We start from the raw sequence: 26,525 nt of genomic DNA on the forward strand, positions 1-26,525 counted from the left end.
CTCGTTTCACTCAGCATCAATTCATGTAAGTCTCTCCAGGCCTTTCTGAAATCATCCTGTTGGTCATTTCTTACCAAACAATAATATTCCATAATATTCCTATACCACAATTTATTCAGCCATTCTCCAATTGATGGGCATCCATTCAGTTTCCAGTTTCTGGCCACTACAAAGAGGGCTGCCACAAACATTCCTGCACATACAGATCCCTTTCCCTTCTTTATGATCTCTTTGGGATATAAGCCCAGTAGTAGCACTGCTGGATCAAAGGGTATGCACAGTTTGATAACTTTTTGAGCATAGTTCCAAATTGCTCTCCAGAATGGTTGGATGTATTCACAATTCCACCCACAATGTATTAGTCTCCCTGTTTTCCCACATCCCCTCCAACATTTCACATTATCTTTCCCTGTCATTCTAGCCAGTCTGACAGGTGTGTAATGGTATCTCAGAGTTGTCTTAATTTGCATTTCTCTGATTAATAATGATTTGGAGCATCTTTTCATATGGCTCGAAATAGTTTCAATTTCTTCGTCTGAGAATTGTCTGTTCATATCCTATGACCATTTATCAATTGGAAAATGGCTTGATTTCTTATAAATTAGAGTCATTTCTCTATATATTTTAGAAATGAGTCCTTTATCAAAACTTTTGACTGTAAAAATATTTTCCCAGTTTATTGCTTCCTTTCTAATCTTGTCTGCATTAGTTTTGTTTGTACAAAAACTTTTCAGTTTGACATAATCAAAATTTTCTATTTTGTGATCAGTAATGATCTCTAGTTCTTCTTTGGTCATAAATTCCTTCCTCTTCCACAGGTCTGAGAGGTAAAGTATCCTGTGTTCTTCTAATTTATTTATAATCTCATTCTTTATGCCTAGATCATGAACCCATTTTGACCTTATCTTGGTGTGTAGTGTTAAGTGTGGGTCAATGCCAAGTTTCTGCCATACTACTTTCCAATTTTCCCAGCAATTTTTATCAAACAGTATGTTCTTATCTCAAAAGCTGAGGTCTCTAGGTTTGTCAAACACTAGATTGCTATAGTTATTGACTGTTTTGTCCTTTGAACTTAACCTATTCCACTAATCAATTAATCTATTGCTTAGCCAATACCAAATGGTTTTGGTAACTGCTGCTCTGTAATATAATATAATATAATGGTACAGCTAATCCACCTTCATTAGATTTTTTTTTTCATTAATTCCCTTGAAATTCTTGACCTTTTGTTTTTCCATATGAACTTTGTTGTTATTTTTTCTAAGTCATTAAAATAGTTTTTTGGGAGTCTGATTGGTATAGCACTAAACAAATAAATTAGTTTAGGTAGTATTGTCATCTTTATTATATTTGCTCACCCTATCCAAGAGCATTTAATATTTTTCCATTTGGTTAGATCAGACTTAATTTGTGTGAAAAGTGTTTTGTAGTTTTGCTCATAAAGTTTCTGATTTTCCCTCGGCAGAAAGATTCCTAAAAATTTTATACTATCAGTAGTTACTTTAAATGGAATTTCTCTTTGTAACTCTGACTGTTGGATTTTGTTAGAGATATATAAGAATGCTGATGATTTATGTGGGTTTATTTTGTATCCTGCTACTTTGCTAAAGTTGTGGATTATTTCTAATAACTTTTTAATAAAATCTCTGGGGTTCTCTAAGTATACCATCATATCATCAGAAAAGAATGATAATTTGGTTTCCTCATTGCCTAATCTAATTCCTTTAATTTCTTTCTCAACCCCTATTGCCAAAGCTAGCAGTTCTAATACAATATTGAATAGTAACGATGATCGTGGGCAACCTTGTTTCACTCCTGATCTTATTGGGAATGGTTGCAGTTTGTCCCCATTACATATGATGCCTACTGATGGTTTTAAATACATGCTGCTGATTATTTTAAGGAAAAGTCCATTTATTCCTACACTCTCAAGTGTTTTTAATAGGAATGCATGTTGGATTTTATCAAATGCTTTTTTCTGCATCTATTGAGATGATCATATGGTTTTGTTAATTTGGTTATTAATATGGCCAATTATACTGTTAGTTTTCCTAATATTGAACCATCCCTACATTCCTGGTATAAATCCTACTTGATTGTGGTGTATTATCCTGGGGATGATTTTCTGTCGTCTTTTTGCTAATATTTTATTTAAGATTTTAGCATCAATATTCATTAGGGAGATTGGTCTATAATTTTCTTTCTCTGTTTTCAACCTACCTGGTTTAGGTATCAGTACCATGTCTGTGTCATAAAAGGAGTTTGGTAGGACTCCTTCATTCCCTATTTTATCAAATAATTTACAAAGCATTGGAGCCAATTGTTCTTTAAATGTTTAGTAGAATTCACATGTAAATCCATTTGGTCCTGGGGATTTTTTCTTAGGGATTTGATTAATAGCTTGTTCTATTTCTTTTTCTGAAAAGGGACTATCCAAGCAATTTACTTCCTCCTCTGTTAATCTGAGAAGCCTATATTTTTGGAGATAGTCATCCATTTCACTTAGGTTATCAAATTTATTGGAATAAAGTTGGGCAAAGTAACTCCTTATTATTTCTCTAATTTCCTTTTCATTAGTGGAAAGTTCTCCCTTTTCATTTTTAAGACTACTAATTTGATTTTCCTCCTTCCTTTTTCTAATCAGATTTACCAAAAGCTTATCTATTTTATTGGTTTTTTCATAGAACCAACTCTTATTTTTATTTATTAGTTCAATAGTTTCTTTTTTTTACTTTCAATATTATTAATTTCTTCTTTTAAATTTAGAATTTCAAATTTAGTATTTGATTGAGGGTTTTTAATTTGGTCTTTTTCTAGCTTTTTTAGTTGCAAGCCCAATTCATTGATCTTCTCTTTCTCTATTTTATTCAAGTAAGCCTCTATGGATATAAAATTTCCTCTTATTACCGCTTTGGCTGCATCCCACAAATTTTGGTATGATGTCTCATTGTTGTCATTATCTTGAGTGAAATTATTAATTGTGTCGATAATTTGCTGTTTCACCCAATCATTCTTTAAAATGAGATTATTTAGTTTCCAATTACTTTTTGGTCTGTTTACCCCTAACTTTTTGTTAAATGTAGTTTTTAATTGCATCATGGTCTGAAAAGAAAGCACTTACTATTTCTGTCTTCCTGCACTTAATTTTGAGGTCTTTATGTCCTGATATATGGTCAATTTTTGAATAGGTTCCATGGACTGCTGAGAAGAAAGTATATTCCTTTCTGTTTCCATTCAGTGTTCTCCAAAGATCTATCATACCTAATTTTTTTTTAATATTGTATTTACTTCTTTAATTTCTTTCTTATTTGTTTTGTGGTTTGCTTTGTCTAATTCTGAGAGTGCAAGGTTGAGATCTCCCACTATTATAGTTTTGCTGTCTATTTCTTCTTGCAACTCTCTTAATTTCTCTTTTAAGAATTTAGATGCTACACCACTTGATGCATGTATGTTTAATATTGATATTGCTTCGTTGTCTATGCTACTCTTTAGCAAGAGATAGTTTCCTTCCTTACCTCTTTTGATTAGATCAATTTTTGCACTTGCTTGATCTGAGATAAGGATGGCTACCCCTGCTTTTTTTTTACTTTACCTGAAGCATAATAGATTCTGCTCCGGCCTTTTACCTTTACTCTGTATGTATCTCCCTGCTTTAAATGTGTTTCCTGTAAAGAACATATTGTAGGGTTCTGACTTTTGATCCAGTCTGCTATCCTCCTCTGCTTTATGGGAGAGTTCATCCCATTCACATTTATGGTTAAAATGACTAATTCTGTATTTCCTGCCATCTTGTTATCCCCAGATTATATTTTTCTTTTACTTGCCCCCCCCAAACCTCTTTCCCAGTTTTAAACTTATGCGCCCCACTTGTATCAAGCCATTCACCCTCTTTAGGATCCCTCCCTCCCCCTCTTTGAATTTTTTCCCCTTTCTTGTACCCTTCCCTTATTACCCTTTTTCTTTTCCCTTTTCCTCTCCCCCTTTTTAATGAGGTGAGAGAGGATTTTCTGTAAAACAAGTATGTTAATTATTTTCTCTTTGAGCCAACTCTGAAGAGATTAAGATTCACACAATGTTCCTCTCCCTCTTTGAGTTCCCTCAGATATGATAAGTTTCCATTGCCTCTTTGTGGAATGTAGTTTCCTTCTTTTTATCCTCCCTTTCCCCCTTTTCTGACATTATCCCTTTTCCATTTCTACTTCCCTTTTTTTTATGTTATATCAGTAAAATCAAATTATACATGTAGTCTTTCTGTATATCCACAACAGAAATAAAATTCTTAAGAATTCCTTTTATGTTTTCTGCATCTCTTGGGTCCTATGGTTGGAGATCAAATTTTTGTTTAGATCTGTTTTTTTCTTAGAAACAAATGGAATTCATCTGTTTCATTAAACATCCATCTTTTGCCCTGGAAGAAAATGTTCAGCTTAGCTAGGTAGTTTATTCTTGGCTGCATTCCAAGTTCTTTTGCCTTTCAGAATATCAGATTCCAGGCCCTTCCATCCTTTAGTGTGGAGCAGCCAGATCTTGGGTGATCCTTATTGTGGCACCTCCGTATTTAAATTGTTTTTTTTTTATGGCTGCTTGTAATATTTTTTCCTTAATCTGATAATTCTGAAATCTGGCCACAATTATTTCTTGGAGTTTTTAGTTTAGGGTCTTTTTCAATGCCTCTTTTACCTTTAATTCTATTACCTCTGGACAGTTCTCTTCAATGATTTCTTGTAAAATAGTATCTAGGCTCTTTTTTTCATCATAATTTTCAGAAAGTCCAATAATCCTCAGATTATCTCTCCTAGATCTATTTTCCAGGTCTGTCTTTTTCCAAGTAAATATTTCACGGTTTTTTCCAATTTATCATTTTTTTTTTGTTTTGCTTGACTGATTCTTGCTGTCTCAATGAATCGTTAGTTTCTATTTGTTCAGTTCTGATTTTTAATGAATTATTGTCTTCATTAGCTTTTTTTACTTCTTTCTGCATATGTCCAATTGAGTTTTTAAATGAATTTTTTTGCTCTATGGAATTTTTTTTCCATTTCACTAATTTTTTTTAGTGAATTATTTTCTTTTTCCAGTTCACAGATCGCACTTTCTTGCAAGTTCTTTGTCTTTTCCAATCCACAAATTTTACTTCCTTGTTCACAAATCTTACTTTCCAGAGATTTTTTTACCTTTTCCAATTCATATTTCAAAGCTTCTCTTTCCTTTCCTCATTTTTCTTCTCTCTTTTGAGACTTTTAAAGATCTCTTTTATGAGAGTGTTATGTAAAAGGGGACAGGTAACATTCCCCTTTGGGATATTATCTGGTGACTGTTTCCTATTAGTCTCTTCATGGTTGCAGACCTGCTCTTTTTCTGTTATAGAAACTATAGATAATCTTTTTCATTTTTTTATTCATTTTTAAAAGCCTTTAGGGTATGCCTCCAGGGCAAGGGGGCTACCACCTTCCTCTGCAGAGCAGGGAGAGTTGTTAAGTGGCTTCCGGAGTGTTCTGAGTGAAAATTTCCCCCTCCCCCTACTGGAAGTGATTTAATACAGGTGATTTAGCCCAGTGGAGAACCGTTGTGTGGTTTAGCAACTGCCCTAAGGCTAGAGACTAAGCAGTAAAAGTGTCACTGCCCCAGGCCAGAGTCCTTTGTGGGGCTGTGGGTATTAGTAGCTGACCAGCAAACATCCCAGCTGGGACCAGAAGTCTCTGCCCAGAAGCAAATTGCCCTGTGAAGGTTCTATTGCCCCAAGCTGAGCCCCCTACTATGCAGATTAGAGGCTTCCCAGGCTGTGACCCTCTGCCGTGCAGGTTCGCAACTGCCCCAAGGAAAAGCCCCATATTAGGGGTTGGAGCTGTGGGCTTGTGCTGTGATCTGTGCTCTCACTTCCAGTTTGGTGTTTCACTCTGCCTCTAGTTCTCCCTCTGTCTGCACTGATCTTCTCCCAAGCCCCCAGAACAAACCCAGAACAAATCGGCAAGATTTCAGATAATCTTTGGCTGGTGAGTTGTTGTACTTCTAATCTTTATGAGTTGTAGCAATCAAGCCCTATTTTTGAGGCTGGATATAATATTGATAGTGAGAGTAAGAGAGGAGCTTAGAAAGTCATGTGCCTTCTCTGCCATCTTGGCTCCGCCCCCAACCCAGAAGCAATAAAATGAAACAATAGTGTTTGATAAATTCAGAGCCTACAACTACCAGAGCATGGATCAGACAGCCAATTCTGAAGAAAAAATATATATGTTTGACACACTTTTAAATTTAATATATATTATCAATATTGTCTTCATCACTTGCTTAATTCTAGATAGATATTCAACAAAATAATAATTTAATCCTTGATTTATATTGTTTGCTAACTTCTGAGACATAAATGCTTGAATGGGCAACTTGAAAATTAGCTCAAGCTCGCTCCAGTACACCTCTGGTATGGAATCAAATTTGACAAAATCTTCTGAGAAAATTATAAAACAATCTGGCAAAAATAGGTATAGATTAACATCTCACTCTATATACTACTAAAAACTTCATGAATTTTAAGACTAAGACATAAAAAGTCATATAATAAACAAATTAGAGGACTAGAGAAGGATATATACTTCACAATGATGAGTCGAAGGAGAGTTCCTTTTTTAAAAAAATGGATTAGAAAGAATTTTGAAGCAAATTTTTCTGATGAAGGCCTCATGTCTCAAATGTGTAGAGAATTGAGTCAAATTTATTTTTTTTTAAAAAGAGCTATTTTACAGTTGATAAATGGTCATATATCCAGAGGGTTATAAAATAATTCATATCCTTTGACTTAATAAAACTATTAGTAGGCATGAATCCCAAAAGAGATTAAAAAAAAAAAAAAGGAAAAGCACCTATATGTACAAAAATATTTATAGCAGCTCTCTTCTTAGGGCAAAGTATTGGAAATTGAGGGGATGTTCATTAATTGGGGAATGGCTTAATAATCTGTGGTATATGGTTATAATGGAATATTATTGTTACATGGGAAATGATGAGCAGGTTATTCTCAGAAAAATCTGGAAAGACTCCATGAGCTCCATCAAAATAAAAAGGTATATCATGTGCAAAGTAATAGTAATGTTGTGGGAGGAACAGCTGTGAGTGACTGCTATTTTCAATAATACAATAATCCACTTAGTAGGATTTATGATGAAAAAATGCTATCCATAACCAGAAAAAGAACTGATTGTCTCTGAATAGAGCTTGAAGTATACTCTCTATTTTTTACTTTATTTGTCTTGAGGGTTGTTTTTTTAAGGTGAGGGAGAGATTTATATTTTTCTTTTGCAACATGAATTATAGGGATATATTTTGCATAATTTCTCATGTGCCTTCTTAAAGAGACTTGGGGATGGAGAAGAAGAGAGAGAATCTGGAACTCAAAGTTTTAAGAAAAAAGTGTACAAATTTTGCTTTAATGGGGAAAATAAATAATGTTATATATTAAAAATGGATTAGATCGGATCACAGAAAATAAATAGACAGTTTTCATTACATGAAATATAAAAATTTTTACACAAACCAAAGAAATACTGGTAGAAAAAGAAGGGAAACAACTAAGAAAAAAAATCTTTGCAATGGAATTTTTATGATTAAGGTCTGATATGCAAGCTATCTAAGAACTACATTACGTTAAAAAATCTGCACAAACAAAACAAACAGAAACAAGATTAAAAGAGAAGTACAAAGCCAGGGGAAAAAAAAGTTTTACATCCAGTGTTTCTAATAAAGATTTCTTTGTAAATATATAAAGAACTGTGTCAAATTTATAAGAATAAAAGTCATTCCCCAATTAATAAATGTTCAAAGGATATTAACAGACAATTTTCAGATGACAAATTAAAGTCATCTATAGTCATATAAAAAATGCTCTAAATCACCATTGTTTAGAGAAATGTAAATTAAAACAACTTTGAGGTACCACCTCATACCTCTCAGATTGGCTGAGATGACAGGAAAATATAGTAATAAATGTTGGAAGGGATGTGGGAAAACTGGGACGTTAATGCATCATTGGTGGTGTTGTGAAATAATTCAATGATTCTGGAGAGCAATTTGGAACTTTGCTCAAAGGGCTATCAAACAACATACCCTTTGATGCAGCAGTGCCATTACTGAGGCTGTATCCCAAGGAAATCATAAAGAAGGGAAACGACCCACATGTGCAAAATTGTTTGTTGCAGCTCTTTTTGTGGTAGCAAAGAATTGGAAAATGAATAATTGCCCATCAACTGGGAAATGGCCGAATAAATTGTGGCATATGAAGGTAACAGAACATTATTGTTCTACCAAATAATGATGAACAAGGTGATTTTAGAAATGCCTGGGAAGATTTATGTGAGCCAATGCTGAATGAAACAAGCAGAACCAGGAATATATTGTACACAATAACAGCAAGAAGGAGAGGTAATCAACTATGAAAGACTTGGTTCTCTTTGTGGTTCAGGGATCCAAAGCAATCCCAATAGACTTTGAATAGAAATTTCTATCTGCCTCTAGAAAAAGAAATATAGAGATTGAATGTAAATCAACATATGCTGTTTTCCACTTTTTTCTGTTTTTTTTTCTCTCTCCCAACATGATTCATAAAGCAATGTGTATTAAAAAATAGATAAATTACCAAAAAATTTCTAAGAAATTCATTTAAATTTTTCTGTAGATAAACATTCAAGTGGTGTATAAACAGACAGTTCTAGATTGAAAAAAAACCAGCTATAAGGAACCATTTTTAAAATTTTCCAAATCATTAATTAGATAAATGCAAATTGAATTAACACACCAATGAATTGTTGGTAAGATCTGTGAAGTGAAGCCATTCTAAGAAGCCTTTTGAAGCTATTCCAGAAGTCACTAAACTATATACAGTTGCTCAACTTAAAAGTCTCATATCCAAAAGAGAGAAAATAGAGGAACTCTTTTGTGCAATGACTTCTCTATGCAAATATTCATAGCAAATTTTTTCATTTTTCACTAGTTTCAATTTGAAACTGAGGGGGTGTCTAATTTAGGGAATGGCTGAATAAATTATAGGATATGAATGTGTTTGTAATTTTGATAAAATAAATTAAATAAAAAGATTCAGAGAAGACATATGTCCCTATCTACCAGCTGTTTCTGATACTTACAAATATATCTGTCTCCCTCATCCTTAAAAAAAAAAATCCTCATCTGATCCAACCATCCTTCCTAATTATTATCTTATATTCCCTTTTCTTCTTGATTAGATTCCTTGATAAAAAATGCATCTACATACAGTAGCCCCACCTTTTCAATTTTTATTCATTTCTAAACCTCTTGAATGACCGAACTGAAACTGTTCTCTTCAAAGTTACCAGGAATCTCTTAATTTTCAATTGTAAAGATCTTTTTGAATCCTCATCCTTCTTGATCTCCCTATATGCTTTTACATTGTTTATGATCCTCTTCTCTTAGATACTCTTTCCTCTTTAAGCTTTCATTGCCTTCGCCTGGTTCTCCTACTTATTGAATCATTCTTTCTTGTTTTTCTTTGCTTCATCTTCATCCAGGTCATGCCCATTAATCTTGAGTATCTTTCCAGCCCTATCTGGAAGCCTTTTCCATTCTAGTTTTTTTACCATGAATTCTTGAAAGTCCTCTATTTTATTAAATATTTGTTTTTCCCTTGTTTTTCTGGATGGGTTATTCTTGGTTGAAATTTTAGCTTTTGCCTCTAGAATATCATATTCCAAGCCCTTTGCCCCTTTAATGTAAAAATCTTATGTGATTCTTGACTGTGGCTCCATGTTATTTGAATTGTTTCATTCTGGCTGCTTGTAGTATTTGCTCCTTGACCTGGGAACTCTGAAATTTGGCTGTAATGTTTCTGGCTGTTTTTATTCTAGGATCTCTTTCAAATGGTGACTGATGGATTCTTTTAATTTTTATTTTACTCTTTGGTTTCTAACATATAAGGGCAGTTTTCCTTTCTTGCGGTGCATGCTTAGACCTTTTTTTTGGTCATGGATTTTAAGTAAACCAACAATTTTCTTCCAGATCAGTTGTTTCTATGATTAAATATTTTACTTCTTTTTTCTTTGAAGTTTTCATTCTTTTGACTTTTCTCATGGAGTCATTAGATTTTGCTCACTCCATCAATGTGGCTCTTAGGAGTAAGTATCTTAATTTCATGGCTACACTAGGTAGATGATACAGTAGATAGAGCACTGGATGTGGAATCAGGAAGACATCTTCATGAATTCAAATCTGTCTTTAGATACTAATTAGCTGTGTGTCCCTGGGTAAGTCACTTAATCTTGTTTACCTCAGTTCCTTATTTGAAAAAATTAACTGAAGAAGGAAATTACAAACTGTTCTCATATCTTTGCCAAAAAAAATGCCAAAAAGAGTTAAACATGGTTGGAAAATGTCTAAATAACAACAAAGTGATCCTTTGCAAGTGATCTTTCAGCCCAAAAATTTTATATTTATATTTATATACACTCCTTCTATTTCTTCTCTTTATATTCAAGGAAATGATAGAACTAATGAGATTGGGATTCAGTACCAAATGATGAGATTGAGGTAGACACATTAAATGATAGGATTCAGGAAAGCAACTTGCATCAAATGTTGGGGTTAGAACATGTGAAGAATTCACAATGGCATTTATCTTTGGCAAAAGATGGGTTTATTTATGAAAAAAGTCACAGACAAAATGAAGAAGTACAATAGACACCAGGAGTGGAAAATATGAAATTGATTTGAGAAAGCATCTAGTTAGCAAGGAAAGGGGTTTTAACAGTTAACAATGGGGAAAAAAAGTTCCCTAGGGGAACCCACAATTAACCAGGAAAAAAGAATATATATCATGAGGTGAGAGGATGTCATTAACAGGCAGGCTAACATGATAACCATGTTAGCACCCAGGATACCTTAGAATCACTCAGAGTCAGGATAAGCAAAAATCCTTAGTCTTTATTCTTGGTCTTTAGGGGGAGAAGTGAAGGGGATGGACGCAGGATCTCTGTAACCGCCTTCTTCCTTGTCCACAGCCAATGTAATTCTGGCAAATCTTATTCCATCCTCTAGTCCCTCCTACAATCCTCTGTATACACCAGTCATCGAGCCAACACAGGATAGTGGGGAGGGCCATTTTCCAAACATATGCTCATAGAGTATTGTCTAATGGGCAGTTAGCCTCAAGTGCTCGGCTGTCCTGACAGTGCATCAACTCAAAAGTTTCAGGCCTCTACAGCTAAATCCATAGAAGAGTTTTTAGCACCCTAAAAGAGTTAGTTAGCTACAGGAAGTAGAAAGACACCATGAGTTGAGGGTTAGGGGGAGGGAGGAAAAAAAAAGACATGATAAGGCAGAATTCTATGGCAGGCTAACCCAAAAGGGATTCAGTAAAAGTGGGTTTTTGACATCCGATTAGATATAAAAAGGTAGGGTTTCACAAGACTTCCACAGGGGTTGGGACTGTAAGGTTGAGCATCAGCCCATCAGTACCCTTTCCTGCTTGTCTCAGTGAATAATCTTATCAATGCTTCAAGCTTTCTCTGTCAAACCCACCTAGGGGTTTGACCCAGGACTCATTAGGGCTATTGTCAAAATCTTAGGGGTTTATTTTATGTTAAGCTTCAAGCCAGCTTTTATACTCTGTTACCCTCTTCTAGAGACTTCTTAATTCTTCTTTACTTTCTGTCATCAGAGTGGTATTTCCTGCATATCTGAGAATGTTGATATTTCTCCCAGCAGAAGAGAGAATCTCTGGCTTTTGATTCATCCAGTTTGGCATTTTACATGATGTACTCTGCATGTATGTTAAATAAAGTGACAATATATAGCCTTATCATTCTCTTTCCCAATCTTAAATCAGTTGATTGTTCCATGTTCAGTTTTAACTGTTCTTTCTCAATCCTCATATAAGTTCTTCAGGAGTCAAGTAAGATGGTCTAGTAGTCCCATCTTTTTGAGGACTTGCCACATTTTGTTGTGAATCACCTGGACAAAGGCTTTAGAATTAGTTTTTCACTGGAACCCCCTAGCTTTCTCCATAGATTCAATGAATGTTGATAATTTAGTCTATATCACCTCAGTTTCTTCAAAAACCAGTCCATCCTTCTGAACATTCCAGGTTCACATTGCTAAACCTAGTGTGAAGAATCTTAAAAACCTGTTGGAATTGGTATTTTGAAGAGTGAGCTACAATAGAAAAACAAAAGGGTGTATTCTGTATAAAGTATTATTATAGAAACTTTTTATGCCAACATACATATCCTGAGGAATACAAAGACTAAAGAAGGGCTTGAGTATAAAGGCCATGAATTAAAAAACAAGTTTAGAATAGTCAGAGCTGAAAAACTAAATTATCAAGAGAATGTGGGAAAGACATATTTTTTAGAAAAAGATACAAAAATGATTTTTTTAAAATTAATAAACAAAACAAGTTGAAGGGAGTAAGTGGTATATCATTTAAATACTTAAATGAGAGGAAAAGAAAGAGAGGAAAAAACTAATAAGTTAAACAAAACTAGGGAAAAGGACAACAAATTGGGAAAGGGTGGAAAAAGAGATAATATGAGAATGAAAAGAGAGCAATAGGGTTGCTTTAAAGCAAATTAAGCAAAAAAAAAAAATTAAATTGAGAAAGTGGTTAAAAATCCCAATTTTGAAAAATAAAAACAAATGGATAAAAATAGCCATCTACTTAATAATTTTAAATCTGAAAAATATAACAGATAAGAAAACACAACCCCATAATTTGTACTATTATACATTTTTGAAAAGATATAATAATAAAAGACTAAAAATAAGTACCAGGAGAAAAAATTTTAATTATGTATCAGATGAATCCAAAAAAGCAGGAGTTAAAATTATGCTTTTCAGATAAAGCAAAAAAACACAAAAGCAAAAAACAAGGTAATTACATTCTGCTGAAAGGAACCATAGATAGCAATACAATATCAGTATTAAGTGTATATGTTCTAAATGCTTTAGCATCTGAATGTATAAACTGCAAGACATAGGTGGTTATACAATAGTGATTATATAAGTGTCAGGATTTTTCAGCATCCTTCTCTCAGTCAGTTTTTAAGTTTAAAAGAAAGATAAACAAAAAGTAAAATATAGACTGATGGTATCTACTAAATTGTACTGCAAAAGAATAAGAACATACATAATACTACATAGAACTTTTACAAAAATTGACCCCATATTACATCACAGTTATTGTAAACAAATGTAAAAAACTAGAAATACCGTGTTTCCCTGATAATAATACAATGTCTTATTATTTTTTTTGGACAGAAAAACACCAGAGGGCTTATTTTCAGGGGAAGGCTTATTTTAATGAACATTGACAGCAATTTTAATAAACAGGTAAATGTGCACAAAAAAAGTCCCTTTATTCAATAATGATCATGTCATCTTCTTCAAGAACATCATCTTAAGTGTCCATACCCTGAATTCCGTCCTGGATGTCTTGCGTCTCTATTTCATTCAGAAGAAGTGGACCCAATCTGTCATGTCCAGCAATATAGCTCTCTTTAAATGAACATGTCTTGTCCAGGTAACCTGCTCGTAGTGCCTTGGCGACACAGCTGTCAGTGATTTTATCCCATGACTTCTTCACCCAAGTCACGACTTCTTGCAGACAGGACTTCACAAAGTTTCCACGCTGATTTCTTTCCATTCTATTTTCAGTGTAGTCATTGACTTCCATGTGCAAATGGTCCTTGAATGGCTTGTTTATTGCAATATCAAGGATTTGGAGATAGGCAGTCATTCCTGCAGGAATCATTACTTGATCTATTCTTCTCTCTGCAAGGAAGTTCTTTATTTCTTTAGCGTGGTGAGTGCTGGCTAAGTTCTTCTTTTATCCTCCATCATGCCCCCTGAGTTCTTCCTTTATCCTCCATCATGCCCCTTTTATCCTCCATCATGCCCCCTTACTCCCACTTACATACCGGTTTTTATGTTGTCCTGCCTCAGCTCTCCTCAATGGCACTGCTCTCAATGGCACCAGCAAGCAAATCACTGTGGAAGAACAGGATGCTTTGATTCAGCAGTGTTTCTACTGGGCTTATACCCCAAAGAGATACTAAAGAAGGGAAAGGGACCTGAATGTGCCAAAATGTTTGTTGCAGCCCTGTTTATAGTGGCTAGAAGCTGGAAAATAAATGAATGCCCATCAATTGGAGAATGGTTGAGTAAATTGTGGTATATGAACGTTATGGAATATTATTGTTCTGTAAGGAATGACCAAGCGGGATGAATACAGAGAGGACTGGGGAGACTTACATGAACTGATGCTAAGTGAAATGAGCAGAACCAGGAGATCATTCTAAACCTCAGCAACAATACTGTTTGAGGATGTATTCTGATGGAAGTGGATCTCTTTGATAAAGAGAGCTAATTCAGTTTCAATAGATCAAAGATGGACAGAAGCAGCTACACCCAAAGAAAGAACACTGGGAAATGAATATAAACTGCTTGCATTTTGTTTTTCTTCCCGGGTTATTTATACCTTCTGAATTCAATTCTCCCTGTGCAACAAGAAAACTGTTCGGTTCTGCACACATATATTGTATCTAGGATATACTGTAACCTATTCAACATGTAAAGGACTGCTTGCCATCTGGGGGAGGGGGTGGAAGGAGGGAGGGGAAAAGTTGGAACAGAAGTGAATGCAAGGGATAATGCTGTAAAAAATTACCCTGGTATGGGTTCTATCAATAAAAAGTTATTTAAAAAAAAAAAAAAAAGGAAGAACAGGATGACACACTCATTGCTGCAGCTCTGATTGGATGCAGCTCGGGGCATGTGTTTCACTGGGGGGGGGGGGGGGGGAAGGGATGGTGCATACAGAGGGTACCGTAATATAGCATGTAGCACAGGGGATCACCTTCACTACAGTAGCAATCTCAATAGGGCTTATTTTCAGGGGAGGACTCATTTTAGAGGAATCTTACACAGTAAGGGGAGGGCTTATTTTCAGGATAGGTCTTATTATCAGGGAAACACGGTAGTAAGCACATCCTTTACAAAGTATAATGAATAACAAATTACATGTATTATACATATAATAACAAATTATAATAAAAACAGTTATCAGTTCAGGAAATGCAAGCAAAAACCACAGACCTAAATGTAGACTTAACAATGAAATCCTAAATCATGAATGTATCAAAAAACATATCATATAAATAATAATTCTGATAAAGAAATTGTTAATGATGAAAAAAATACCAAAATTTCAATGATGAAATTAAAGAGTCCTCAGGGACAAAATGTTATCTCTACCAAAACAAATTAAAAGAGATGATTAATGTTCTAAATGTGTACTTTAAAAATTAAAAAACTCACAAAGAAAGCACAAAAGGAGAGATACTAAAACTTAGAAAAGAAATACGTGATTTGGAAACTAATAAAACTATAGAAATGATCAATGAAAGTAAAAACTGTTTCTTACAAAAGAATAATAAAACTGGTAAATCTTTAGCCAATATGATTTTTAAAAGGTCAGGAAAAAAATATACAAAAAAGTTGATGGTATCCTTTAAAAACAAAACAATAAGAAAGTATACATGACAGGCAAGTTGGATCATAGGAAAGGTAGAAGCCTAAAAACTCAACACAGGCAAAAAGACTTAAAAACCTAATCTTTGCTGTGGCTAAAGAATGAAAACCCTAACCTTTTCTAATTCTAACAATCTTCTTGACAATTTTAGAGCAACAGAAGCTTTATGAGTTCATGACAGCAGCTATACAACAGGTTTTGAGCAAGTCTCGTATAATATTTAGTAAAATGAAAGAGGTTGGCACTTTCCCAATGAAAGAAACATTTTACTTTTCCTTCTGTTTGTGTCACTAACTGGTTAAAATAAATAACTTCTTCAGCAGTTCATTTATTCCCTGGTAATTTTTTAGAGTATTTGTAAAATTTTACTGTAGTCTCCCACTAATTATGGTTTGCCTGCAAACAAACTATTTGTGTGGAGGAAAGCCAGATAAACTTTCTTTTAAAAACTCTCTAACATATCAAAATGCTATTTTGCAAAACACCTTTACTGCCATTAGATATTTACAGAGCCTTTGCTTATTAGGAAATAAGGTATTCTACTACTTTGCTTTAGTAGGAGAAAAAATCTGTGCAGCAAATTTGACTCCTCTCATCAGTCATTGATTAGTTATCAGGGCATAGTTAATAAGTAACTTTAGGTAGTGCAAAGCACTCAATATTCTTTTTCTCCCTGAAGATGACCTAAAAAAATCAGTTACAACTGGCATTCACCTCAAGTATTGCACAATTCTGAGTGAAAGAGCAGCAGATAGATCAAAAAAAAAAAAAAATCAGTTGAACAGCTTAAGCAATTCTAAAAGCCCGCTGTTATCATTGCTGCTGGACTTTAGAACATTTAACTTTAGCAAAGTGTTTGCATTTAATTAGAAATCTGCAGCACAGTAGCTATCAATATTGAATCCAAATTGATGCCATTTTTTATACGATTGCTTCCTTCAAGCTAATTAAAAAGGCACATAACAAAATGACTCATATAAATTTTAAAGAAGATAAACACTATTCCCTGGAGACCAAAATAAAAGTAAATATCATACATCCTGATCATTAGCTAGAATTTTTCCTCAGATGCACAGGCCTTGTGATATAAGGCATTTTTCATTGTTATCAGATTTGATCCACTTGGTTGGGTGTGTATGTGTGTGTGTGAGTGTGTATTTGTGTGTATGTGTGTATATGCCTTTTAAAATTTTTGAATGAACATTTCTCTTAACACTTCAGTTTTTCAAGAACTTTTCTTTTTTTATTTCTGCTACTTTTCTTTTTTTTATAATCTCAATAGTATATTAAACAGTGTGAAAGAAGCTAAAGTTTATTTTGTGCAAGTCTTTAGTTTTTGTGTACTGTACAATGAATTTTTCTTATAGTATAAAGAAAGAATAAAATGGCAAATGGAATTTTCTACTTAAAAAAGACTATATAATTTGGGTAAGATTTTCTAAAATTAAGCAGTAATACTTGCATATATTAACAGCTTTATAAAGACCAGTAAAAAATAAAGTTTAAAAAGAGAAGTAAGTTCTTGTATTTTTTTTCAGTTTAACATAGAAAAAAGTGTTTAAGTTTCATGATTGTAGCATTTCTAGATATACGTTACAAAATATGGTTAAAAAATCTGATTTATGAAGGATTAAGTATTAAGCTTTGTTGAAAGTAAAAAATGTCTGTATGATTAACTATAGATGAGATTATCTGCTTGAAGTTTAGGAAAAATAGAGGTTTCCATAGGATAAATTTTCTACAGCTTTTTGCTTTCCTTATTTATAGAATATCTTTCCAACTGATACATTATTTCACATCTGGCCAAGATTCACTCAAACATAAAGGGGCTTTTACTAGCACTTTTGCCTAGTTGTTCAGAGATTTTTACAGGCTCTAAATTAATATTTTTAAATGCCTAATCCAGAATGGTGCTGTAGTCACAATGAATGTAAATTCCCCATTAAATTCACAGTAAACTTGATTTGGTTAAATTCATTTCTGTAAGAGTTTGGATGTACAAACTGGAGTCATCAAGTAGTCATGGTATAGATTCTATAAAACATCCAGGGAGCAGAGGACAAGAAAGGGAAAAGGTAATCTAGATTCATACAAATAAGTGCATTACATCTATTCTAGATTGCCCTAATGAGTAAGGGTACTAATTTAGTTCATGGGAGTTTGCACATTCTATCCTAGATTGAAACAACTTTAAAATTTATTGATCCCCACACTCTGATGAAAGTAATTCAGGGTAGGTTGTCCAGAACACTAAAATGTCTCCATTCATTTCCCTCTGCAGTTCCCTAGACAATTCAGAATTTAACTCATGGTTCTTAAGAGGAATAAATTGAAGCCCATACCTTTGCTGCACTAGTTAGCATTTTTATGAGAGTGTAGGGAAACCAAATAATTTGTGAGCATTTACTAAGCACATACTATGTGTCAGATAATGGCAAAGACAAATAATCTCTTCTCTAAATAAGATGGTATTCTATTGGGGGAGATAATATATACATAATTTAATATGTATCAGAAGAATTAAGCTATGTAAAAATACTTTGGAAATCTTTAAAGCATTATACAAATGCTAGCTATGATCATGATTATTACTGTATAAAATATATATACAATGAGTACAGAGTCAATTTTAGGGCAAAGATTTCATATAGAAGTTATCACTTGAATATAGTTTTGAAGGAAATAAGGTATTCTAAGAAGTGAAGGGAAGGGAAGAAAGCATTGTAAGATTGGGGAAGAGCCAGGGAAAAGGTGTAGAGATAAGAGATGGAATGGTGCACAACATCCAGAAGGCCCATTTGGATGAATCAAATAGTGCACATGGGAAAATAATGGGAAAAGGTTAGAAATAAAGTTTTGGTTACATCATAAAGGGCTTTAAAAGATAAATCAAAGATAAATTTGCTCCTAGGGGAAATAGAGAACCATTCCAGTTTATTGAGTAGTAGAGTGAAATGGTCAGATATATACATTAGGAGACATCACTTTTGCAACTATGAAGAATGTATTAGAATGAGGAAAAATTTGAGGCATCAAGACCAAATAGGAGATTATTACAGTAGTCCAAGCAAGAGATGATGTAGACCATGCAGTAGTGACTGCATGGATGGGAAGAAAGGGGAGAAGTATAAGAGATATTGTGGGCATAGAAATAACATTTATTTTTAGCAACTTATTGGATGTATGGAATGAGAAAGAAAAATGTTGGATGACTGAAAGAATGATTGTGTTCTCAAAAGAAATATACAGTTGAAAAGATGAGAAAGTAAAAGCAACAATTATAGACAACTTCCCCAGAAGTTTTATTTAAATATTGCATGCTGTGATGACCATAGGGGACAGTACTTCAATATAAATTTGGATGTGCTCTTCGTTTTCTATGAACACTTAATAAACTGTGATGCACATACATATTTTAACAAACAAATATGTTTAGGCCTAAGATCTACTAAAGTAATACTTATAGCACTGTAACTCGGGGATGTATAGATAGTAGAATATCATCTGCTGACTCTAAGAATTGTCTGAATTCTATTTTTTAATTGAAAATATAAGATAATCTTACTAAAATAATCCTCTGACAACAGTCTGAGAAAGTGTTCCAATTCTTTTGTTGTATTAGAATTTTTCAATCAAAAAGTATTTGAAATTGAAAAGACTTTGAAATCTTGATTGTCACAGCTTTACAATAGAAATGCTAGAGGGCTCAAGAGCATAAGAAAACAGAATGTAAATAGACTTATATGAGCTCAATTAGAGCCACAGTCATAAACTAGCACTTTTTAGCTGAAAATCTAGTCTACAAATGCAAAACAGGCAGGAAAAAGGCTGCACTCTTACTGATGGCTAGAAGTAAGATAGTTCTCTATGTTAGCCAGAAGAGTCTAGTATTGATGAATTGTTACTTATGTCCCCATTTGCTTATAATAGTTACAAATAGGGAGCTACTTTGTAATTCAGAAACTAGAATACTCCTTCAAAATCTTGCATTCAAAATGTTCTTCCCTGCCTTAGGATCTGAAATTTCTTCTTCATTTAGTCCTTTATTTCAATGTTAGTGATTTTCTAAGAGTAATCTAAGCTGGTCAAGTTGTGAGGGCAAATGGATTGAGAACTGAATTTATTAGAGGCTGAGATAAACATAAAATCTTAAACTTGAATTTTAAAAAATCATAGGTACAACATGTGAGAGGCACAGCTAGATAATGGACTAAAATAAGTTCAATGTGAGTTAATAGTGATATATGGCAGCTAATAAAACTAGCATAATCTTAGACTGCATTAATAAAGTGTATTATCCAGGAGAAGACAGATGATAAAACAATGCCCTGATTAGACCATATATGGAATATTATTCAGTTCCAGGTACCATATTTTGGAAAAGATTATCAAGAGAATCAAGAGAAAAGTATCCAGGGTAGTGAAGGCCTTTGAGATGTTATAGGAATTTTATTTGAAAGAAATGTGTAGAGTAAACTTAAAGAGTCATATGATAGTTGCCTTCAAATATTTAAAAGAGACATGAATCATATAAAAAACAATCAAGAATGGTTCAATGATAGGAAAACATTAATATAATTAATCATATAAATAAAATTGACAAAATCACATACTTATTTAAATAAAAGCTAACATTTTTATAATGCAAAAACACTAGGCACTTTCAAAAGAATATAGTTGAAAGAGAAGAGATAATATAATATTTTAGTATTTTCATGAAAAGTTGTAAGCAAGTGGTAGCTGTAGCAGGAGAACTCTAGCACCAAGGACTCATGAGTACCAGGACAGGAAGAACCTAGACAAAAAGATATTTCAGAGGATCTCTGCACTAGAAAACTAGAACAGTTACTAGCTGGCAATTTTGTTACCTACTACCCAATGCCGGGTCACAGTTACAGGGCAGAGAGAAAAAGTCATAAAGGAAAAGTGATACTACCTGTTTTAAGGCTCAAGGAACAAGTTTCAAAAATATGTGACTCTGAGATAAGAGCAATGAAGAGTCAGTTCTAACATGTACCATATAATCAGACTGCAATGAAATAAACCAGGGCAGGACAATCAAAACCAAGAGGGAGCCAGCAGTTCAGTCACTCTGAATCTGCAGAATCTTCCCATGAAGTAAAACAATAACTTAATCTAGCAGTAGTCTACAGAAACTCAACCATATATAAATCACCATAACCATAGCTATGCCAGAAACTTGCAAAGCACAGATCTGGAACACAATGAACAGACCTCTCTCCCCAGTTCACACTACTTGGGAAGTACCTAAGGCCCCCAGACTGAGCTATGAAAACAGAAAAAGGACATTTAAAAAAGTTAAGATTAGATATCTCTTCCCTCTCTCTGGAAGTGAACAGAATCCATAACCAAGGAATAGTTTGGAAAAATGAGCAAACAAACAAACAAAAACCTATCATAAAAATCAGCCTTGGTGAGCAAGAAGTTCCAGTCATAAGTGGAAGACAGTCAGGAAAATCTACAAGCAAAGCTTCAAGGGAAAAAATGAAAATTGAACACAAGTTCAACAAGATTTCTAGAAAAATTAAAGAATAAGTTTTTTAAAAGCAAAAAAAAATCAACTAAAAGTAGTAGAGGAAAATTGGGGAAAAGAAATGAGAGTTATATAAGGAAATTATGAATAGAAAATTAACAGCTTTGTAAAAGAAGCACAGAAATATTGAATAAAATAATTCCTTAAAAATTTGAATTAGCCAAGTAGATTCTGATGACTACATTAAATATCAAGAAACAATAAAATAAAAGACTGAAGGAAAATAGAATGTGTGAGATACAAGAAAAACCATTAATCTAGAAAAGTTGTTTGAAGAAAGATGATATAAGAAACATTGGGCAAAGAGAAAGACATAAACTTTAAGAAATTATAAAGGAAAACTATCCAAACTTTTGAGAAAGAAATAAGATAAAAAAGGGAAGGATAAATAGAAGAGTATGGTAGAGGGAAATACATAACTAGCAATCAAAACTATGACCAATGTGAATATGATGAACTTACTAACAGAATGGAAGTGGGTAACAAACAGTGGGTTACAAACCAAAATGCAATATGTTGTTTACAAGAAACACATTTGAAACAGAAGAATATACATAAAATTAAAATTAGGAGCAAGAACAAAATCTATCATCTTTCATATGAAATAAAAAGGGGTATAATAATTATCTCAGAATAAATAAAAGTCAGAATAGACCTAATTAAAAGAGATAAACAGGGAAAATACAATTTACTGAAAGGTATCCTACACAATGAATTTATATATCAATAATGAGCATATATATACCAAATTTTTGCACAAAATCCCAGTTCTTAAAGCAAAAGTTCAATAAGTTTCAGGCAGATATAAAAGTAAAAATGTAATAGTGGGGGGGGGCCTCAATTTTTCAGACCTAGATAAATTTAACCAAAAAACTAAACAAGAAAGAAGTTAGAGAATTTTAGAAAATTTTAATGTGTAGAGAATTTTGAATGAAAATACAAAAGTATATACATATTTCTCAGGTATGCATCATAGCATAGCTCAAAACTAACTGTGTTTTAGGGCATAAAAACTGACAAACAAATGTAGAAAAGAAGAAAAATTAAATGTATCTTTTCTAGATCATGATGCAATAAAAATTATATACAATAAATTACCTTAGGTAATGCAGTGGATAGAGCACCAGCCGTGAAGTCAGGAGGATTTGAATTCAAGTCTGCCCTCAGACACTTAATACTTCCTAGCTGTGTGACTCAAGGCAAGTCATTTAACCCCAACTGCCTCAGCAAAGAAAAAAAAATACCTTGAAAGAATAGATTAAAAATTAATTGGAACTAAATAACCTAATCCTAAAGAAGGGATTGGTAAAAGAATAAATCATATTAATAATCAATAATTTCATTAAAGATAATGACAATAAACTGATCCTGCCATTCTGGAGAGCAATTTGAAACTATGCCCAAAGGGCTATCAAACTGTGCACCCAGCAGCATCACTACTGGATCTGTATCCCAAAGGGATTATAAAAGAAGGAAAAGGACCTGTGGGTCTATGTACAAAAATGTTTGTAGTAGCTCTTTTTGTGGTGGCAAGGAATTGGAAATTGACTGGATACTCATCAACTGGGGAATGGCCAAATAAGTTATGATATATAAATGTAATGCAATATTATTTTTCTGTGAGAAGTGATCAGCAGGCTAATTTCAGAAAAACCTGGAAAGATTTGTCTTTGAGCAGAAACAGGAGAACATTGTATACAGTAACAGCAAAATTATGTGATGATCAGTTATGATAGACTTCTCAAAGTCTTCTATGAGACTCTTCTAAGCATTGTGGTGAACCAAGACAATTCCAATAGACTTGAGATGGAAAATGCCATCTGCATCCAGAAAGAGAACCATGGAGAATGAGTGCAAATTGAAGTATACTGTTTTCACTTTGCTTTTTCTTTCTCGTGTTTTTTTTCCCCTTTTATTCTGATTTTTTCATTCACAACTTTACTAATATGGAAATGTTTAAAATGATTGTACATGTATAACCTATATCAGATTGCTTACATCTTGGGGATGAGGGAGGTAAGGGAAGAAGGGAGAAAAAATCTGAGACTTAAATCTTACAAGAATGAATATTGAAAACTTTACATTATGTGTACTTGGAAAAACAAAATACTATTGAGAAAAATAATAAAGTTAATGATAACAATGACATAACTTAACAGTATGTATGAGAGGCAGTCAAAGTAGTACTTATGAAAAAAATTCATATTTTCTAAATGCTTATGTCAGAGAGAAAGAAAGAGAGGGAAGGGAAGAAGAGTAAGGGAGGAAAGGAAAGAGAGGGGGAGGAAGGAAGAAATGGAAAGAAGGAGGAAGATAAAAAGAGAGAGAAATCAATGAAATGTTCATGCATCTAAAAAAGAAAGAAAAAATCAACTCCACTTAAACAGCAAAATAGAATCCCTGAAAAATCAAAGGAGAGATTAATAAAATTGAAATTAAAAAGGCCATTAAACTAATAAGTAAAACTAGGAAAATGTTAAAAAATAAATAAAACTGATAAATCATTGGTTAATTTGATCAGAATAAAGAAGAAAAACATTATCAGAATCCAAAAATGTAAAGGAGTAATTAGCAAACAATAAAGATAAAATAACAATAACTAGAAAGTGTTTTTAACATAATTGACAATCCAAATGAAATATCTGCAAGTATATAGAATTGCCCAGATAAAAAGAACAAGAAATAGAATACTTAAATAACCCTGTTTAAAAAAAAATTTTTTTGAACAAGCCATAAAGAACAAACCTATGGAATAGATAGGTTTACAAGCAAATTCTACCAAATCTTTTAAGTACATTTAATTTTTAAAATTATTTCACTGTTTTTGAAAAATAGATCAAGAAAGAATCCTAACAAAATCCTTCTGTGACTCAAATATTTTTATACCTAAACCAGCAATAGTCAAAATGGAGAAAGAAAACTATAGACCAATTCCTAATGAATGTTGATGCAAAAAAAAATTAATAAAATCCTAGAATAAGGATTACCAGGAATGGAAGACTAGTTCAATATTAAGAAAATTATAAGCAAAACTGAACAGGAAGGAGAAAAATGAAAAAAGTGAATAAAGGGAGTTTAGCAGTGCCATATCTTAAATTATACTACAAAGAAATAATCACCAAAAAATTTGGTATTGGATAAGAATGAGATAATGATTGATAGATGGAAGAAATTAGGTACATACTATCTAAAAGCAAATGAGCACAGTAGCCTAGTATTTGATAAGTTCAAAGACCTCAACTACTGGGGCAAGAACTCACTTACCAAAACAATTGGGAAAACCAAGAAATAGTCTAACAGAAATTAAGCATAGAACAGCATCTCATATTATATCCAGCATAAGTTCAAAATTGGCACATGATTTAGACATAAAGAGTGATAACAAAAGCAAATTAGGGGAGCATGAAAGAAATTACCTATCAGATCGATGAGTAATGAAAAGAGTTCATGATAAACGAGAAGTTTACATGCAGTAAAAAGCATCGTTTTGATTACATAAATTGACCTTTTTGTACAAATAAACCAAGACAGCTAAAATTAGGCTAAAATGCAGAAAACTTGTGGGAAATCTTTGCAGAAAGTTTTTCTGATAAAGTTCTTATTTCTAAAAATCTATAAGAAAGTGAACCAAATTTATAAGAAAAAGAAACAAAGTATTGGAAGGAAAAAAAATCCAAGCAATCAAAAGTCATATGAAAAAAATGCTCTAAACCTAATAGAGAAATGAAAATTAAAACAACTCTGAAGTACAACCTCACACCTATCAGATTGGCTAAGATGACAAGAAAGGAAAGTGGTGTCTACTAAAGGGAATGTTGGAAAATGGGTATATGACGGCACCTTTGGAATAGCTGTGAGCTAGTACAATCATTCTGGAATGCAATTTTGGAGTTACAATTAAAATTTTCATGTCCCTTGTCCCATCAATACCACTACTAGCTTTTTAGATCCCAAGAAAATCAAAGAGAGAAGAAAAGGACTCATCCATGTCCCCTTCAAAAAATTATAGCAGCTTTTTTTGTGGTAACAAAGAATTGAAAACTAAAAGGATAACCATCAATTGGAGAATGGCTAAATAAGATATAATATATGAATGAACATGAACACAACTGTGTATAAGAAATGATGAAGGGGAGGTGGTTTTAGAAAAACCTTTGAAGACTTATGTGAACTTATGCAAAGTGAAATGAGCAGACCTGGGAAAATAATTTATAAACAGCAATATTCTAGATATAATCAACTCTGAAAGACTTACTTATCAACACAATGACCCACTACAATTCCAAAGAACTCATGATGAAAAGAATTGTTCACCTGCAGATACAAAACCAATGGATTCAGAATAAAAATTGTAGTATTTTTGTCTTTCTTTTTCTTGCCTTTATTTTGGAACATAGCTAATTTGAGAGAAATTTGTTTTCATGACTTTATACTTGTAATGGCTTTTAAATTAAAGAGACTTGTCAATGGCTATAAAGTAGATAGGGGAAAGGGAGAATTTGGAACTGAAAATATAATCAAATTTAATTTAGAAAAAAGGGGGAAAGAAAATATTTTTGACCTCATAGACCTACTGAAAGAATCTTAAGGTCACCTCATGATTCTCAGGTCACACTCTGATAAATGATGATAAAGTAATTCCTATATGAGAAACTTGTACTCAACCAGGTTGGCTTATGCTGTCAAGCCTTTTTAATGCTCCCTCCTCCCCCTCCAAAACAATAACAACAACAACAAAGAACCACATGGTTCACTATTGTTAATTACAGAATGTATATATGACTCCACATTCTCTCCAAAGCACTTCCCTTAAATATCATCACAATTATCCTAGAGGAAGCAAGCTCTCTAGAAGTCCTCTGTTACATCAGCTAAGCAAAATGAAGTTCCTTTCTCAGGATTACATTACAAAAGACTTAGGGATTTTATATAGGGATTTGTAACATTAAGTGTCACTGTAAAAATTCTGTATTCTCACATTCTCCTCCTAGCTAAAATATACTAAGTTGACATTTGTGGTGTTTTCTTCTTTTGTATAATATAATGGTTCTCTGTGGGAGCAGGTTTCTTGGGGAGGTTTTCTGGAGGCAGCCTTAGTTTCAGTTCAGAATAATAATCGCTTCAAATGCAGCCAGCTGACAAAATCCAAACATTTATTTTCTCCTTCCAAGTCTTGTCTCTTTCCTTGGGCCCAGGTAGCTTTCTTAGAGACCTATCTTTCAGTGGAGAAGTGAAGGAGGAGAGCCTGGGACCATGGTGGTGTGAGATGGGATGAATGAATCTGGCTCCACCTCCAAGAGTGGGCTTCTTCTGAAATGACTCACTTCACTAATTCAGCTCCTTTTTATGCTCTCTTAGAGGTATGAACTCAAAGGTTGACTCCTCCTCTGAGAGAGTAGAATTGTGGGTTTCTGACTTGTGAATCTC

The 26,525-nt window shown here is 33.3% G+C and overlaps 1 protein-coding gene across 2 annotated transcripts in view; it reads left to right on the plus strand.

Moving 5' to 3' along the window:
• Positions 1-26,525, plus strand: part of MIPOL1 (mirror-image polydactyly 1) — a 520,237-nt gene that overhangs the window by 426,050 nt on the left and 67,662 nt on the right. The gene's annotated exons all lie outside the window — the stretch shown is intronic.

The sequence above is a fragment of the Antechinus flavipes genome, chromosome 2 (genome assembly GCF_016432865.1).
Source record: "Antechinus flavipes isolate AdamAnt ecotype Samford, QLD, Australia chromosome 2, AdamAnt_v2, whole genome shotgun sequence".
Lineage (NCBI taxonomy): Eukaryota > Metazoa > Chordata > Mammalia > Dasyuromorphia > Dasyuridae > Antechinus > Antechinus flavipes.